This window comes from Coturnix japonica, chromosome 4, assembly GCF_001577835.2.
Source record: "Coturnix japonica isolate 7356 chromosome 4, Coturnix japonica 2.1, whole genome shotgun sequence".
NCBI lineage: Eukaryota > Metazoa > Chordata > Aves > Galliformes > Phasianidae > Coturnix > Coturnix japonica.
The window spans coordinates 26,639,307-26,657,363 of NC_029519.1; the positions used below are offsets into that span (position 1 = coordinate 26,639,307).

An 18,057-nucleotide genomic window follows, 5' to 3' on the forward strand; every position below is an offset into this window, starting at 1 on the left:
AAAACACAAAATACCAAAAGGATAGCATATCATCTAGTATGTATTTTACAGCAATCATATTTTACAACAACTCCTTGCTATAACTGGCCACAGCTGAGGCTGTATCCTCTAGGTCTCATGCTGTGAACAGTTCAAGCAGTTAATCTCCTGTTATTCCCATATGACAGGCATCACTCACAATGATTTTACTGAATGCTTTGTTCATTTATTGTGTTTGCATTTGTAAGTCTTCGGGTTAAGTGAAAGGCTAAGTACAGATTCAAGCACACAGTCCACATCTATTTAAATATATGTCAAAATTCTGAAATGTTATCATAGCAAAATGCTTTCATCAAATCCCTTATCTATACAAAAACAAATAGAGCCCTAGCTCGAGGTTAGACTTTACAGTCATTAACTGAACACAGCTCCCACTGACAGCTGCATTCTCTCCCATTTAATTTCATTTCAACAGATACTGATAAAAAAAAATTAATAGATTTGATTGGTAATTTGCATATTCAATCTGAACAATAAAAATCACAGCAAAAAAAGAGGCTTAAAAACATGACAGTTTTTTTTTTTCTTCCTTTTACCTGCTGTTTCAGAGAAGTATTTACCCCTTTTTCTATCATCAGGTGACTCAACTCCATGGTACCAATTCTGCTCCCTTACTTTGCTTGGAATTATAGCGCAGGAACTGGAGATGATCTGTTCACCTCTGGCTGCCAGCAGAAACATGCCCACTCATTACCATACACCACGCTGCCTTGCATTAACTCACTACAGAATACTCTCATCACTCTTACTTCATGAGGGAATTCATTACCCTGAGGAATGCCTTTGTGTGCTCCTCTGTCCAGCTTTCTGTATCCCCAGGTTAAAAAAAAAAAAACAAAAACAAACAAACAAAAAAAAAAACAAAAAAAAACAAAAAAAATGTATTGCCTTTTCATGACACTAGATTACTTGAACCAGACTAAGTGAATGCAAACTACAGTGGGGGGGCAATCTGGGCAGCCAACCTTAAAAGTAAGAATGTTTTAACAAGTTGGAACTAAATACTACTGTTGGATTTGTTGCTCTATTAGGCCAAAACAAAAAAACATGTCACTTCTGTTAGATTTATTTCATGCCTATCTACACCATATGTTTCCTAGTCGTCTCATAGCCTACAGTGATCCAGTTCTCATTTTGAAAGATAGAAGAGCTCTGTCCACCTTACAAATACTATACCAACAAACACTACTACTGTCCAAGTGCTTCCTAACCAATCACCCTATCCCAATAGGGTACATAAGAGATCAGCATCAATCTTATAGGTTAAAGGTGTGTAATTAAGATTCCTTATTCCTGTGGGGGATCAAAAAAATTACAATCATTTCCCATTCTCTTCAGATAGAAACTAACAACTGTTGTTGTTTTTTTAACTAGTATTTTGATTACAGCTTGAACAAGGTTTTTGATAGTCATGAGACGCATTATCTGTGGACTACAAATAAAATGCCAATGTGTTATTTTTATAATGTTTTAATTTACATTTATTTGAATACCACATCTACACAGGCATAGGAAGGTAATTCAAAAAAAAAAAAAACAAAGAACTACTTTGGAGATGCAATTGAAGGTTGTTTTTTTCTGTTGCTGTTGGTCATGTCTGGGCCTTGTGTTGTTTTTAATAAGAAAAAAAAAAAAAGACAGCAGCTATCTGCCATGCCCTGAAGTAAGCTGCACTTGCATCTTATAAAGGAAAGCAAGGAGACTAGGAGAAATACAGAAATATCATATTTTCCCTTGTTCTCCCTAGCATTCTTGTCATTTCTGATTTTCCTGGTCTTATACTTTCTCAAACTGCCCAAAGGTTGGCATAATCGATTTTTTGCAGCTGCTCTATCACCACCAAAATCAGGAGACAATGACACATGAGACAGTTCAGGACTGTCTGATGTCTAAACTTTGTTACTTTTTGTTACATTTCCTCAGTTTAAAACAGCATGCATAACTTCAAATTTTCTGCTTTTTCTCATCACTGTTTGTCAGGAAAACAGCCTCAGAAACCAAGAAAGAAAACACTGATGACAGCAGAAGGAATAAAGAGATTACTATTTCACCTCCAGCTTTCCAAGTTACTCGTGCTCATTCTTCTCATCCTTCCTAAGAAAAATGCTTCTGATGCTTCACGCTCAGCTGCTCGTTCAATTATCCTTGGCTTGCATTAAGGTACTACCTAATTTTCCTTTCCACAAAGCTATCTTATGCTGGGAATAGTATAAGTTTTCACTAGGAAGGCCGCTCTATTCCCTAGCCTCTCCCACGCAAACAATTTATTTCATTTTCCCTTATAAAGGCAGGTTATATCTTGAACACTGACCTTTTTTCCAGCCAGAAACTCCACAGTTTTGTGTTGACAGGAAAAAGTAATTAACCTTCCCACAAGAATAACATTACATTTTAGATTAAGACCAAAAAGTACCACTTACACAAAAAGAACAAAGAAGAAATGCAGATGAGCACAGCTGAACATATGATTTTGGTATACATACTGAGGCAATACACATTTCTAGCCAGATTACAAAATAATTATTGATGTTGCTTTGTTAACAACTGCAAAAAAGAATAGCAAACTGGACTACTAAGAATTATAGAATCACAAGGTTGCAAAGGACCTACAAGATCATCTAGTCCAACCATCCTTCCATGACCATTGCTACATAAGCTAACATCAACACAAAACAGTCCCTGGACCATTGGGCAGAGTACCAGAAATCTTGCAAAGAAATGCATTTTTCAAGACAGATATTTAAACAACTCACAGTAAGTCTTTGCGTGAACAAAGCTACCCATCTCTTTTAAAAGGATATTGTTTTAAAACTGAAAACCTTAATCAGGGGCAATTTCTTGGTCTCACCTGAACCTTCTGTTTCAGTTAAGTCAGCAGGAAACCGCCCCGCAGAGAGAGATTCTTATGAGCATACATCTAAGGAGATGACCATCACACTTTATCCTATTTCTAATTATGCACTTCTCTGAATGAGGAACAGAACTGTAAAATCTCAAGCCAATGACAGACCAGAACAGAATTATGAACTATGCCAACCCAGACTTTACTGACACAGATGAAAACTTCCAGTTTCAATTTTCAGTATTAAGTTAAAAAAAAAATTAAAAAATCTACAAATACAAATTCTACTCTGAATTAACTAGCATTTAGTATTTGCTTTGTTTCAATAGAATCCCACTTCTGGCAGACACAAAGGAAGATGTGGTTCTTTATCAAGAAGCAGTAAGCAACCAATCACCATCAAATTCTTAAGGAGTTCCTATCTACTTAATCTGCAAAAATTACCACATGCTCTTTCTTATGGCATTGATTTTAATATTAAGGTTCCTCAATATTACTCTTATCATTACCTTTGCTGCCCTTCTGGCCCAATGAAGCTTTATACGTGTTCATTTATACATGAGCACTCTGTATGAGCTCAGAACTGTAATAAGTCAGTGACTAACGCATCCAAGTATACCAGTAAGAGTAACAGCAATTTACTAAATAATGCCACTATTTGCAAATGTCCCATCACATATTCAGTAACCACTTAAGAAAACAAGTACAAGTAATAATATTATTTCAAATGGAAGGCTTCAGGTGTTACATTGATATGATCCAAATTCAGGTTCACAGTGATTTAAAAACTTTCGATTTAGCAGCCCTAGTTATAGGCCAGCCTCAAACTTGAAAAACCGCCTCTCACCTTTTCTTGAACAAAATAATGCTTCCCTAGGCAATGTGGGCATCACCATTTCCATACACTTCTCATGTGTTGATGAATTTGTTCAAGTGGCAGTGCTGCACCCAGGGTGGTACAATAACTGACCAGACAAGGCTTACAGGAATAGACAGCATCCACACCTTCATCAGTTGGATAACCCAGTACAAACTGCCTACTTGATCGCACAGTATGATCCACCACTCCAGCTCACTCAGACATAATCTACAGGACAGCCCAAAGCACAGGTTTTCAAATAATCTGTCAGTTTCTTTGACTATTTTGAAAACAAAAAAAAAAAAAAGTCCTCAAACTGGATGCATAACACCTACTGAGACTATGCTGTGCATTCAGGTTTTCAAAGCCCCACCTGCCTCTTCCCTACAACCTTCTTTCCTCTCTTTAAAACACGAGCAGCAAGCTTCCCAATCTATTCTGTCACTCATTCCCTTCCTTTTTACTCCACAGCCTTAACTGTATTGAATAATAAGCTACAGGAGTAGGATGCCTGGCTCAATACTATTATCCCACCCTGATACTGTTACACCACCCACATGCAGTAACATCTTCAGTGGTTCTGACACACAGGCTGAAGGGAAAGCAGATACTTGAAGAGCCACACTAAGAACTCTAGCCAGACCCCAGATACATTGTGAAATGAAATCATTCTGATACTGTCCAAGTTAACTTGTTTGCTTTCATGGAGTCATTTATTTTGCAACACTTCCACCTTTGCATGAAAAAGTCTCCTCCAAAACAGTAAATGACAGAAGACACAACTATATATTTAAATTTCTGGGCTGTAGATAAGAAAAACCTTCTGTTTCCTCCCTTCAAACATTAATTGGTTGCACAATACTGTCATACTTGTCATTCACTCCAAAACATATGGAACATAAAATAGGACATCTTTAGACTTCAAATTCATTGGTTTCAGAGTCATCTAGATTCATTCCCTGCTCCAGCAAGCCACACAGGATGTCTTGTTTCTTCAACAAGAGGTGCCTTCCATGTAATTTCAGATTTTTTCTCTGGTATGCTAATATAAGTTAATTTGGTGTCTCTCAAACATCTACCTGCCTTTACTTCACCAGCTGTACAGTTCTTTAACGTAAATACTCTGAACTCATACTTTTTTTCTAAAACATTTTTCCAGGCTGCACTTTGTCTTACTTGCCATTATTTTTTTCTTAACCCAATTAAAAAAAAAAAAGAAGAAGAAGAAAAAGAAAAAGAAAAAAAGAAAAAAAAACCCACAACCTCAACTGGCTGTTGTAACTAGATAAAGAAATTAATACAAGAGAGCTTCGAGAGGGTTTTGTATTTATCTTAGTTTTTAAGTGACTGTTAGAAAATATGCTTATGCACTATCTCACTGGCACTATTACAAGTACCATTACCCATAAATGAGAATGAGATAAGGCCTTTTCCTTCAAGAAAAAAAATGCCAGAAGTGAGAATTTAATTAGGTATGTATCATCAAGACCACCTAAAAGAAAAGGCTGTTTCTTTTAACCTGTGGAATACACAGTAAACATTAGTAGAAACATTATGTATATATCTTCCAGTAAAGCACATCTTCCTACCTCTCTCTTTCAAGAATGATCAAGAGAAAATGTAGTCCTTGCTACAAATCTCAGCTTTCTCTTGATTGAGAAAAGGACAATTAAATTAAATATTTTATGATGGAAAAAAAAAAGGTGCAAATTATGATCAACAATAACTTTTGAGTAAAATACTTTATACATTTTTAATGTAATGTCAAAGAATGTTTAGAAAGTTCCCTTTCAAAACTATGCTGCAATTATAGGCAAAGCGTTAATGCGTGTAGGAGGACTAATGGTTTTTCAACATAATTTATTGATAAATGGGTTAACTACATTCAGACATCTTTTCTTCTTAAATTAAGTTGGTCCCTTGCCTGGAGTAGCTCAAGCTGTTTACCCACAATGGCCGTGCAATTCCCTCTGCCTGTTGGTTTCATTATCTCCTCCTTGCCTGATAATTTTTTTAAGGCATTCCTTTCCTATGTGTTGCATTGCAAAAAATAAAAAAAAAAAAAATCCTATTTCTCTATTCTGAATTTACACTTTCCAACCCCTTCTTCACATATGATTGTATGTAGGTCAATGGATAGTGTTTATTTAGTATAGACGGTATAAATAAAATAATTCATGCTATATTTATCTGAGCCACTACAATTCATGACCTACACTCACATACAGCCCCTTGCTACCTACAAATACTACAAGATCTGGATTTTCTACACTGGTTTGGTTGCATCAACTGTCAGATGCACAAAAACCTACTAAGAACAGCAGTGCAAGTCACACACAACTCCCACCTCAGCTCTAGGTGCTGACTTATGCTGTCCAAGTCTGCAAGCAGTCCAGGGATGACAAAGACAAGGTCTGAAAGCTATGAATATCCTTCACTGGGCTAGAATAGAGACAACATTATTCGGACAGAACTAGATCAAGGTGAAAGGCAGCCATGTGTGAAGAAACAGTAAAAACCAGTGTTACTGACCATAATAAGAGAACAGTTTAACCATTCTACGTCGAAAACTGAGTTATCTTCACTAATAAATGCAGACACAATAAATACTAGTTATTAAATTCCAAGAAAAAAAAAAAATATACGCACCTTTCATTAAGCAATAAAGCAACTGGGAGCTTAATAGTACACAGGAGTATAATTCCCATTAGTTTAAGGTCTACCTGATAGTAGTCCTGTATATAAAACTTATTTTTCATCTTTAGACAGGGTGGAGGAAAAAAAAATAAATTGTTACTATGAAAAAGTTGAAACAAACTCCACTCTTTTCATCTCCCAGGTAACCATGAGGTCTAACACTACAAGACAGTTTGAAGGAAAGTTCTGATCTGATAGCTTACCACTGCATGTCCAGGAAGGAGGTATCAGATCAAGATATCAATCCATGCCAGTTAAAGAAGGAAATCGGGAAATAAGGAAGTCTTATGCCTGTGCTTCATGTTGTATGAAAGTATCAAAACGAAGAACAGGGCTCACCAGTGTTTCAAAAATAAGTATAACAGAACTAAAAAAAGTCTTTACCAGAGACTCACAAATCCAAATTAAAGACACCAATGATCATGACGCTCTCCATGACCCTAAAGCACTTGGCCAAAATACTCACAAATTCTCTACACATAACCACAGACAAAAGAACCTCTGCAGCAAGACGCACAGTCAGCAAGCAGACCAAGACTTAATTTCATTGCTGAAGATGCAGCACGAAGGACAGTAGGGGCATCTCTTCATTTCCCAGCTGGTATGAAAGTTTCTACCAGCCCTGATATTATGGTTCCCCAGACATTCCCTGCTCTACAGCCACCACTTCTCCTCCTTGCTGCTGTTCTAACAGATTCACCCCACCTTGCCTTTCAAGGCATTAGCACATCTGACCTGCATGTAAGCCTAAGTCTCTGCCCAGAGAAGGTTTTCAAGATGGCATCCACACTTGCTTCCAAAATACCAGCATTTCCACATCGCTCTGACTATATCATTCCTCCTGTGCATTTCCAGAATCAACGCTAGAGGAGTGATACAATTAACATTTTTTAAAGCAATTTTAAACTGAGCGAAAAAACTGAAAATTGCTTTAGGGAAGGGGAGAAAAAGACAAAAGAGAAAAGAAAAGAGTCTACAAAATGCTTCCATGAGCCTCAGAAAAACTTACAGCAGTGCAAACAGGGTCAGAACCTGCTCTCATCACTTAGGGGAGGTGAGAGATGTGTGACACTGCTGACTGTACAACAAGGTTCTTTTGAATTATTTACCACAGCAGAACCAACAAATCATCTGGATGTAAAGCTGAAACACTGCTCCAAACACAGAAATGAAAAACTAGGGTCATAACCAACTGGCTGGCAGTGTCTTTTAAAATTGCTTAAAAATATATCTTCTGCTATATTTTCAGTATTCCTGTGCTCTGTAATTGGATTTTAGTAAAATATTTCTACCTTAACCTTCAAATTGTAGTGCAAGACAGCGCTCTTCTAGAACACAAAAATAGACTCTCAAAGTTGATGTTTTTCAGAATTTAGAAGGTATCTGACAAGAATATGTTCTCATAGGCATATGCTAGATATTCATCAGTATCTTAAGTAAAATACTATTTTAAATAAAATAGTTAAATTGCGCATACGTTTGGGAGGTTTGTTGTTTTTTGTTTGGTTTTGTTTCCCAAACTAGAACAATTAAAGAGAACTGAAATTATGTATATTTTTAATATAGAGAGATAGCCATGAACCTCAGAAAAAATTCCACTTTACCTGCACTAAGTACCCAAAACTACAGGTAACGGAAAGACGCATCTGCAGCAGGCAACTGAAGTACCTGTATTAGCAGAAGCAGAAAAAATTCTCTCCTACATGCACACAAAGTGAAAATAAAAGTTCCCATCTTCCTTCTAACATCACATTAGCAAGAAGGACAAAATCTGAGTGGTACTTCAGCAGCTTCATCACACAGCATACAAATAATAACGATGCACTCAGTGACATTTGAAATATTTAGCTGTAAAATTTTACAGTAAACTTTTAGAGAATAAGCAGGCGGATCTCAAACTACAGCCAAGTGCCAGCCAGAGCAAAACCAGCAGGAATCAAAATGGCAGACTCCAAGCTGAAATATATTAATAATAGCATCATCACACCCCACCAAAAAAAAAAAAAAACCATCAAGAATGCAAGCAGCACACCTGCACAGAGCAGGCCTGCTTGGTCTTTACAACCAACTGGACAAAGGGATTTCAGTTTCCCATGAACACAGTTGGTGAAGAAAGTATGGCATCAGATGGTTTATTTCTGGAACGTGTTTGAAATTTATTTTAAGCCTACATAAAAGAAAGCCATTTAACGTTGCTTCAGTGCTTTTTCCTTTTGCCCTAGGAGTCAGTAACTTTTCACAGTATGCTTTTGTCAGAAAACAGGTTGGTCAGGCTGCCCTGTATCATTAGACTCATCTTCAGCTACAAATTGCAGGAAAAAATCCTATTTGTGTTAATGCAAACCTCTGCAGCCTTTTATCTTTTTCTTTTTTATTTTTTTAAATACACTGACATTTAGCATGCTTTTTTATTCATGCAAGGTCACCACAGTTTGCCATTCCATTAGGAATCCTGATCAAAACAAACAAAGCAAGAAACTGTGTATAAATGCTGAACCCAACAGAGTGGCAACAAAGACAACGATCTGCCAAAAAAGGATTTACACATAGTTTCCTTCACCACAATCAATAAATGACTGAAGTTAGGGATGAATTTTTACAAGACTACATACAAGTAGCAAGCAGTAGGGGAAGGCACTACTTAGTGCCACTCAAAGACATTGTGTATACACAGTATGCTCTCCAAGCACAAGGCTTTTGACACATCTGCATTTTCTACTGATGAAGCTTTCACATCATCTTCAAAACACTCTTAGTTATCAATGGTACCTACAGTTTTCTCCCATGAAAAGCATTATAGTACCAGCAGAAAAGGTAGGAAAGGAAGAGGTATTTCCTCACTAAACACTCCTACTGCTTTCTAGTACCCTTCTAGATTCTCCTTAAAAAGAGTCATTATTAGAATTTAGGATTTTGTAAAATAATCTTTCTTCAAACATATTCAGCAACTCATGACTTGTACTTACAGTCTTCCTAATTTACTGCCAAGCTTATTACTGATTAAATTTAGTAGAAAGCAGTACATATATTTACACATATATTTTGACAGCCTGAGTATATTAAATAATCCCAGCATGCTGACAGCCTTGCCTTTTCCAATATGCAGCTCCAAAGCCACTATTGTGAATAGGCTTTTGGGTTGGTTTTGTTGTTGTGTTTTTATTTTTTTGTCAGAGAAAGAAAATCCAATTTACAAAAACGTAAAGCTTTCATGGTGTTACATCAAACTGCTTTCTAATTTTACTTGCAAATGGATAACAAAACAGTTCAGCAACTGCTCACAATCTTTACAGGCTGGGTCCTGTAGTTCCTTTTGCTTTTTATGCTTTAGTAGGGAAATGTAACTCCGGGCTATCATATCTGGATGCTACAGAAACTGATTTAAAGGTTTCTTGTAAATGTTATTTTTTCCACCTTGATCAGAATAAAGCAAACTCAGAAGATGTACTGAGGTATACTAACAAAGGACGCATTTTGTCCACAAACAAGCTCTTGCTCTCTCTGAAACCTTCCTCTAATGCATATATAACAGAGGTGCATATGGGCTTTTGGAGGCAAATCTACCATTTGAAGATGACTGGAGTGACAGCAACTGGTTTTATGAATGTATCTTCACACACACTTTCTGTAAGGAAAAGATGAACTGTAATAGTACCTGTGCATTACCATTCGTCATTTGCCCTGGAAATTACGTACAACCTAATTTCTTTTATTAGAAAATAACAATGATACCCTTGTCAGACCTTCCTGTGTAAATGATAAATGGTCCTAATAGAGATACATAACATTAAAATCAAGTCTCATCTACTGGTGCTTGCATCCTACAGTTTAAAATATCCATCTCAAACAAGGCTTGCAAATATACATCTGGTTTTCCTAAGCAATAAATAAAAGCCACAAGCGAGATGCCAAAGATTAAACTATAGCCTGAATTTAACAGTATGGAAGCTATCTTAAAGTAGTTGCCCAGATATATTCTCTTACTCAAACAAAGTAAATCCCAAGACAAATGATAAATAAACCCAAGATAAATGATTTGATATTTCACAACATCTCATGCAGCAAAAATAAGCTTATCTATGAACTGAGCCATCAGAGCAGTTGCTGCTGGGGGGTTTAAATATTCAAGTGACTGAAGATTTCTCTGTATTTTACACTGCCACCTAGTGAAGCCTACAATCATATGCTTCAAGTCTCCAATGCTCTGCCAGTATGTGAGCTTCCTAAAACTGAAGAAAACCGGAGATACTACCCTTAGTATATATTTGTTGTAAACTACCAATTACTTGAATGAAAAAACTACAGTAACTAGCCTAAACTATATGTTTCTAGCACTAAAACTTCAAAAGGCATCTGACAGCAAGAGTAGGAAAAGAAGAAAAGAATCCTGGAGACAACAGATAAAAAGTATACGCTTTTATATACATATATTTCTATCGTAAATGCTTCATTCGGAAAAATATTAAATATAGACTCACCAAGTGAAAACTAAATTACTGCTGCACAGTACAGCACTACTGCACTGTACAGCAGAGCTTGTACAGAAGCTGCAGCTGAAATTAAAGAGTATTTCTCAAGAGCAGGTGATTACTTCAATGCCTTTTTAAAACAAGCTCATTGAAGTTGATCACAGAGCTCTTGCAGGAAGAGCTGTGGTGCAAAACTGCAGGCAAGATTGCTGCATGGACGATTTCCCCCACAAAGGCAACATTGCCATTTTTATCACTTCCAGCTAACAGAAAGGCTCCATCACATGGTCATTCTATAGCAGATGTAGCATAGCTCTGTAGTTGCATCTTGGACAGAAGGAACCACAAACTTGGGTAAAACGAGGTATTTTCTTTCTCATCTGCCCTCCAACTTCCTGATTATTAATTAAAAAATGTATCACAATCCCCAATCAGGAAGTGCATCAGCAAACTGTTAAAGCACCAAACTGACTTACTCTGAACATCAAATACAACACAGCTCCCACTTCTGTGGGCCAAATTCTGTGTGTGCAAACTGGAATAACTCATTAAAGATATTTATTCCAACCATGTCATTATATCAGGGAACATAATTTCATCCTATACAACTCATCTCCTACCTGTTTTCTTTAGCTGTCCACACATACAGAAAGCAAAACCCAGGCAAAGCAGCAAGGTTACTGCTGTAATAGAAAACTCTGTACAAAACCTCAGTGTCGACACGCTCTGTTTGATGCTCCATTTGCACAGCAGTAAACATACAGCAAGATACCAAATCACATTTAGCACCTGGCCATCTATGCCCACTGTCATGTTTCTAAGTCACTTTCTTAACAGAAATAGTCACCTTAAGAATAGGGCATCCTATTAATATTGCTGGAATACTCTAGGATCATTGCTTATGAATGATTAAAAACATGATGATACATTAAAAACTGCCAATACACAATAAAAGCTCATTTTCCACAAGAGTTTCTCCTTAATTTTCCTTTATACAGCTACCTCTTACAATTAAAAGGAAAAAAATCAAATAAGAGTTCTTAGTGTCTCTTATTAAGAGATTGCACTCTATTTGCCAAATGAGCATTTCTGCAACAAGCAAACTCCTATTGGCAGCTGTACAGCTACCAGAATTAAGCAAATTGATAAAAATGAAAGTGCTTTGGTTATGTATATGTGAAAAGTTTAGAAGAAAAATGCTGTTAAATCAGTACTCCCAGCCAAAGCACAGACTGACTTCACTACTGTAATCAGGCTACGTGATCACTGAGGTAAGAGCATAGGGTAAAATTTCATACGAACAAACTACATAACCACAAGAAGAAAAATATTCACCAAGAAAACAGAAATTGACTTAATTTTTAATGCTATGTCACAAGGCAACTGAGGACTAATTCTATCTGCCAAAGAAATGAACTTGACAAACAGCATCCCATTTACCACGGTTGACACAGTACTATGTTGAGTAAGCATCTTTAGCTCACATCTTCTGAATTTTCATTAAACAGAGCCTTCTTCAACACTAAAAACAACCTGAAGGTACATGCGAGGCAAACTCACTGACAAACAGGAAGAGGAGGCTTAGTTTGTTAGGTGAGGCAAAAAGCCTATTAGCATCCTAATCTATGGAAATCAATATTAACCTCCCCTGCAGCTACAGGCTTGAAACTACTGTAAATGAAAGAACAGTCTTGCACAGCCTCTTCTGGATTGAGAAGGAATTCAGAATTTAAATCTAAAACATTTTAGAAGACTGAAACAGTTGATACTTAAAGTGTCAGTACCTGTAGAGCTTCCAACTAACATCTTAAAATCCGTGGCTGAAATGCATAAGCAGGATCAAGTAAGAACTTAGTCACTGCAAACTTGACAAATCTGAAGAGCAAGGGAATACAATTTGCTACCTCTTGAGACAAATTAATAAGCATACTACCTACAGGCAGACTGATAGCTTTAACCACAGTTCTTTGATATGAAAGCTAAGGCAACCTTGCAGATACAGCTCTCCAGAGAAACCAGGCCAAAAGAGGGATCGGCACCTGTGAGGTTGGAGGAACCCATGGAAAACTGGAACTTGAGGACTTGCAAGTAAAAGAAAAGCTTTATTTTTGCAAGGTACAGGATCTTCAGAGACACTACCAGAAAAGGGAGGGGAAAAAATAAATAAATTTTAAAAAATTAAAAAATAAAAAAAAAAAATTAAAAAAAATAAAGAAGAAGAAAAAAAGGACTCTGAAGTAGCAACACTACCCTGTGCTCCCATCCACATCATCAGGGCTGACTTCCTCCTCCTCCTATTTATCTTTTGAGTAGCATCTTCATGCCAACAGTAAGCAGTATTCAGCCCTGCACAGATAGTTACAGTAACAAGGACTCACAAGCACAAACCCCACAGAATACTCAGGTTCACAGCACTAAAGCCTGAGATACTCGGTGGGTCTTAAATCTACCTCAAATTAAATAAACAAAGCATTTAAAGTGTTTGAAACACTGCCTTGTCACAGGTGATCTCAATTGTAAAACACATTAACAGGAAACAGGGTTTTGTCAAGAACCAGTTCTTTACATGAACTCCTGCCATCACGCAGTCTGAGAAACGCAGACATTTCCCACCATCGTATGTGCTATGTTAACCACTGAAATACAGATAGAGGGGGGCCTGTAAAACAGCAAAGACCAAAAAACGAGGCTCTTTTTGAGATTCAAAGCCAGATTGAAAAGGCACACATACAGCCTGGTTTGGGGATAGATATTTTAACACATCGTTAAGGGGCAAGTAAACAAATCAATTTATTCTGCTAAAGAGCAACAGAAGCATCAGGTTAATTAATTAATTGCACATCAGATGGGAAAATAATAAATAAATAAAACCAGCTCCACGAAGACCTCGTGCAATTCTTTGCATTGCAAACAGGGTCAGCTTTAAGGAGCGGGCAAAGAGATAAGCGCTAGCTCTGCTCAAAAACCGTATGTCATTTCGGCGGTAAGAGCAAGAGCTCCGCTGCCTCGCAGATTAAACACCATCCCTCCTCACCCCGCAGGCCCGTCCCTCCCGCCTTTCCCGGCCGACAGCACCGCGAGTTGCAACTCCGCTCAACTTATTTCTCCCTAACAGCTTCTCTGCCGCTTCCACCGCATTTCGCCCCGCGCGGCGCCGAGGGCAGCGCCGAGAGCGCTCTGAGCCCCCGCTCAGGGCCGCGCACGCCTCGCGGGCTGTAGCCTTAAGAAACTTGATAAGGGAATAAAAGGGAGGGACTTGGGCAGCACCGCTCCCGGCTTTTAATCTCTCCCAACGCTCCAGAGTCAGCGGGGAAACGAGGAAGCGAAGCGCCCCGCCCGCCCGCCGTGCCCCGACGGCTCTTACCTGCCCGGCGGCGGCGCGACCTGCGTGGCACTTTCCCCCGGTACGTGCGTGTGCCGCTCGGCTGAGCCGCTATTTATAATCCGCAGCTTCCAGCGCGGCGGCGGCGAGAGGAAACGAAGGGCTGCGCGCCTCGGCACCCGGAGCCGGGCTCGCCCGCCCCGCCGCGAGGGCGAGTTGCGGCTCCCGCTCGCCGCGAGCCCCGGCGTTCCTGCCCCCGGCGCCGCCCTCGGCCGAGTCTCCTCCCAATGTCACCGCGGCCGCCGGCGGTGGCGGCTCGCAGCCCTGCGGCAGGCAGACGGGCGGCACGGCACGGCCGCGCGGAGGTGACCCGCTGCTGCTGCTGCTGGAGGAGGCGAGACCGACGCTGGGCTGTGGGAGGGAGAAGCCGCCGCTTGCCATTCACCTCCCGCCGCCCAGAGGGAGCCCGGCCTCCGCGGCCGCCTCTACCGCGCACCAGCGGCGGGAGCCCGCCCGGCCCCGGGGGGCGGCGGTCCCTCGGCGGGCGGCTGGCGGCGGGGCCGGGCCGGGCGGAGCGACTCCGCCTCTCGCAGCCGGGGAAGCGTTTGTCACTTCCCTCGCCCGAAGCGGGGCGAATGTTCGCGTTCTGAGCCGTAGAAGTTCGGGACGGAGAGAAAGCAGCAGCCCCTCACGGCTGCGAGGTGCACGGAGGGCTTCAGCTCGCGCTCCGCGCTGCCCTCGAGACCCCCGGGGTGGCACGTGTGTGCGGAGCTGTCCGCCTCGAGGCTGGAGGAGCGCTGCTACGCTGAGCGTTAAGCGGGCTCAGTGATCGCCTCGCTCCGCAGAGCAGCCTCGGGGCATCCCCAGAGCGCGGTGTAGCCCTTAGGATATGCTAATAAATACCTTGCTTCTCCTGCTAATGAATTTCAGTGCTTCTGTCTTGAGTTGGTGCTACCCAGAGTACTTCCACAACACAGCTGGACCCAGTTTGGGATTGGAGCTGTATAATCAATTCCTATGCCACCATGCACAAAACACAAAGCCAATATACATTAGATTGCTTCAACCCACTCAGTAACACTTCCTGCAATGTTGGGATTGAGTTTTCTACATTAAAACTTGTTACTGGCTCCTTAGTCACCTACAGATATCTGGACAACACAAGAAATTAGTTCCAAAAGATTCAAGTCAAGACCAAGTTGCACAGAGTCAAAATTGAAAGCAGGAGGGAAGAGCTAACCAAATATTTGTTTTAAATAAAAATAGAAAGCAAAAACCTGAGAAGACACATGAGAGTAGGCCAGGTCTAAATGCTTAAGCTGTAAAAGTAATGGACAAAGACCTAGTTTGATGAAACCACACATTTATGTAAAGCTATTCAGTCATAAGCATTTGCAGAATCGTGCTCACACTGAGCAAGCCACTGTAATGAAGTGAAACTCTCCTTTAAATTTGGAGATGAGCCTGAGTATCTCATGAACGTTATTTTGCTTCTCACAACAGGAATTTCTCCATAATCTGCCTTCTTGTTTGATTTTTAATGTTTTGTAGCATAATACACAGCACAAAAGATCATACTGGTGTATGAACTGATACCAGAGTGCCTCCAATGAAAAGTGACGTGCTAGGCAGGCAACTAGGAGAACTTAGCCAGATGGAGTTCTACAGTCTGTCTCTTTCTCTGTGCTCCCTGAAGAACTGAATATAGTTCAGGTTTACTCGGCAGTTACTTTCCAAATGAAATACTCTTAAATGTGCTACAGAGCACCTGCTTAGTTATTTCAGTAGTGAAACCTTAATAGCTTGCAGCTTCTTCTACAAGGAGCTGTTATCAATACAATGATCTTGACCATACACTTTATTCTCAGGCAAGGCTTTGTTGCACAGCAGGTCATACTGCAGAGCACAGGAAGGAAGCAGTCAGATTTTTAGATTAGACTTCTATGTTAAGACAAAGTATCACCAGAAGATGCCCGTTCAGAAGACTCACCTATCTTCTTTGCCCCACTGAAATGCATTAGAGTTGTTTTCTTCCTCTGAAATGTTTTTGAATTGTTGTATAGATTAAAACTTTCATTGCACAAAGTTTTCAGAGTTCAAAATTACACTTAAGCATAAAAATGTGATCTAATGTTTAAAAGTATTGAGCCCAAAATAATTTCAAATATGTTTCAGTGGTCGCTACCTTCTTTAAGGGCCTAGCTATAGATTTTTGGATGTTTAACTGCATCCATCCAGGCTTGAAAATTTCAACCTACATATACCTGTGCTTCATAATAAATGCATCAGACAAACCATAAAAGCATTCTCAAAAAAGCAGTGCAAATTCGCATCATTAGAGCATGAGACACTACTGTGATGAAGCCACTTGGCTGTGTAATTCAACACGTTCTGGCATATGGAAAGCAGCACCTGAAGCCCAGCCTTTAATAGACAGCTGGAGTAGCAGGAAAAGAATCAAAAGCAAATGTGTACCGAGGCAGTTTTCCTATTACTTGTTTACTGGTATTCCCCCAACAATATTTTTCAAATAAAAAAACGCTGCCTAGAAATTCTCTCCTTTTCTGCAAGCCTAGCAGCTATCAACCCTACTCCTACACGTGACCTCTTGTATTACATCTTATGAGCGTTAAGGGTATATAAGCTGCCTGCTCTGATTTATTCAGTTTGATTGTAGAATCAAATCAAGGGTCTCTCATTCAGTAAAAGGGATGAGGATAAGGAGGTGAAGGAGGAAACAAGAAATTAAACTGTGACAGACTGAGGGCTTCTCAGGGGAACAGCATGTGGAGCTACAGTGGAGTATCTCTGCTCTGCTCCAATCCAGCTAGCAAGGCTTACTATTTCCAGGCCAAGGCTCAGGATCAAAGAGAACACTAAATCACTAACTCCAGGATGAAAAAAAGAAGTAGGATTTAAAGGTCTGTCAGCATCTCAAGCAGTCTCTCTCTGGTGGAGAAGCTGCAGCACGCAATCTGAGTCTCCCAGCACACAGTGTTCATGGGAATATACCAGAGTTTCAAGGAAAAGCAAAAGTCTAAGCAAGAGAAAACAGAAAACTTTGTTGTTATAGGCCTTTTCTCAGAGTACATCTAGGTGGACAAAATGTTTTGCTTCCAAGAAGCTTTTTGTGTTATATTTGATCAGTGTTCTGCATAACTCTTTATAAAGGGAAAGGGGTTAACATGCACCAAACACAACTGGTCTGTCACACTAACCTTTTTAAGATGCAGAGTAGTTAGATACAGGCACAGCGGCAAAGGGAGGCTGAAAGTTATATCAAGTAATCTGCATACCTGAGTCTGAAACACCTTTAAAGGTGTGGCTAGAGTAAAAAACCAAGCCCACTTGCTCTCAGGACAGCCAGTATGAATGGCTATGTAAGATAATTGCACTGCTTCTCTGCAACAGCCATAATACAGAAAAAAAAAAGCTTTTTGATCACAAAGAAGTAGTAATTCAAGAAGCAAATCTTAACAAAAGCATACACTGTTTTGTTATCCGAGGCTGATAATGGACAATTCTTAAAACCACCATCCTCCTCACTCCACAGCCAACAACCTCGCCTGAAACCAAAGGATGTTCCTGGCACTAAACCAGAATCTAAAGCACCGAGTGAATATTACCAAAAACACATCCGAAACAAGACTGAACTTGGCTGGTACAGCTTCCTGCCCAAGTGTCACTGCAGATTACTGCACAGAATTGAAGCCTGTGAACTCTGTCAGGCTCTTAACAAACACAGAATCAGTGACCGTGAACTACAGTTTGGCTGTCAGTGCCTCACACCTTGTTACTTACACTGATGAACGTTTTAAAAAAGTTACCC

At 39.8% G+C, this 18,057-nt stretch overlaps 1 protein-coding gene across 7 annotated transcripts in view; it reads right to left on the bottom strand.

Annotated features, from left to right (window-relative positions):
* The window catches only part of INPP4B (inositol polyphosphate-4-phosphatase type II B), a 249,236-nt gene extending 234,852 nt beyond the window's left edge, over positions 1-14,384 (bottom strand). For 6 of the 7 annotated variants that reach the window (XM_015861147.2, XM_015861150.2, XM_032444121.1 and 3 more), the window contains exon 1: positions 14,271-14,374. The gene's annotated coding sequence lies outside the window, so the exon portion shown is untranslated. Of the gene's footprint in view, positions 1-14,270 lie in introns of all 7 variants that reach the window. The other variant, XM_015861145.2, reaches the window with a different exon arrangement.
* Between the last annotated feature and the right edge of the window lie 3,673 nt (positions 14,385-18,057).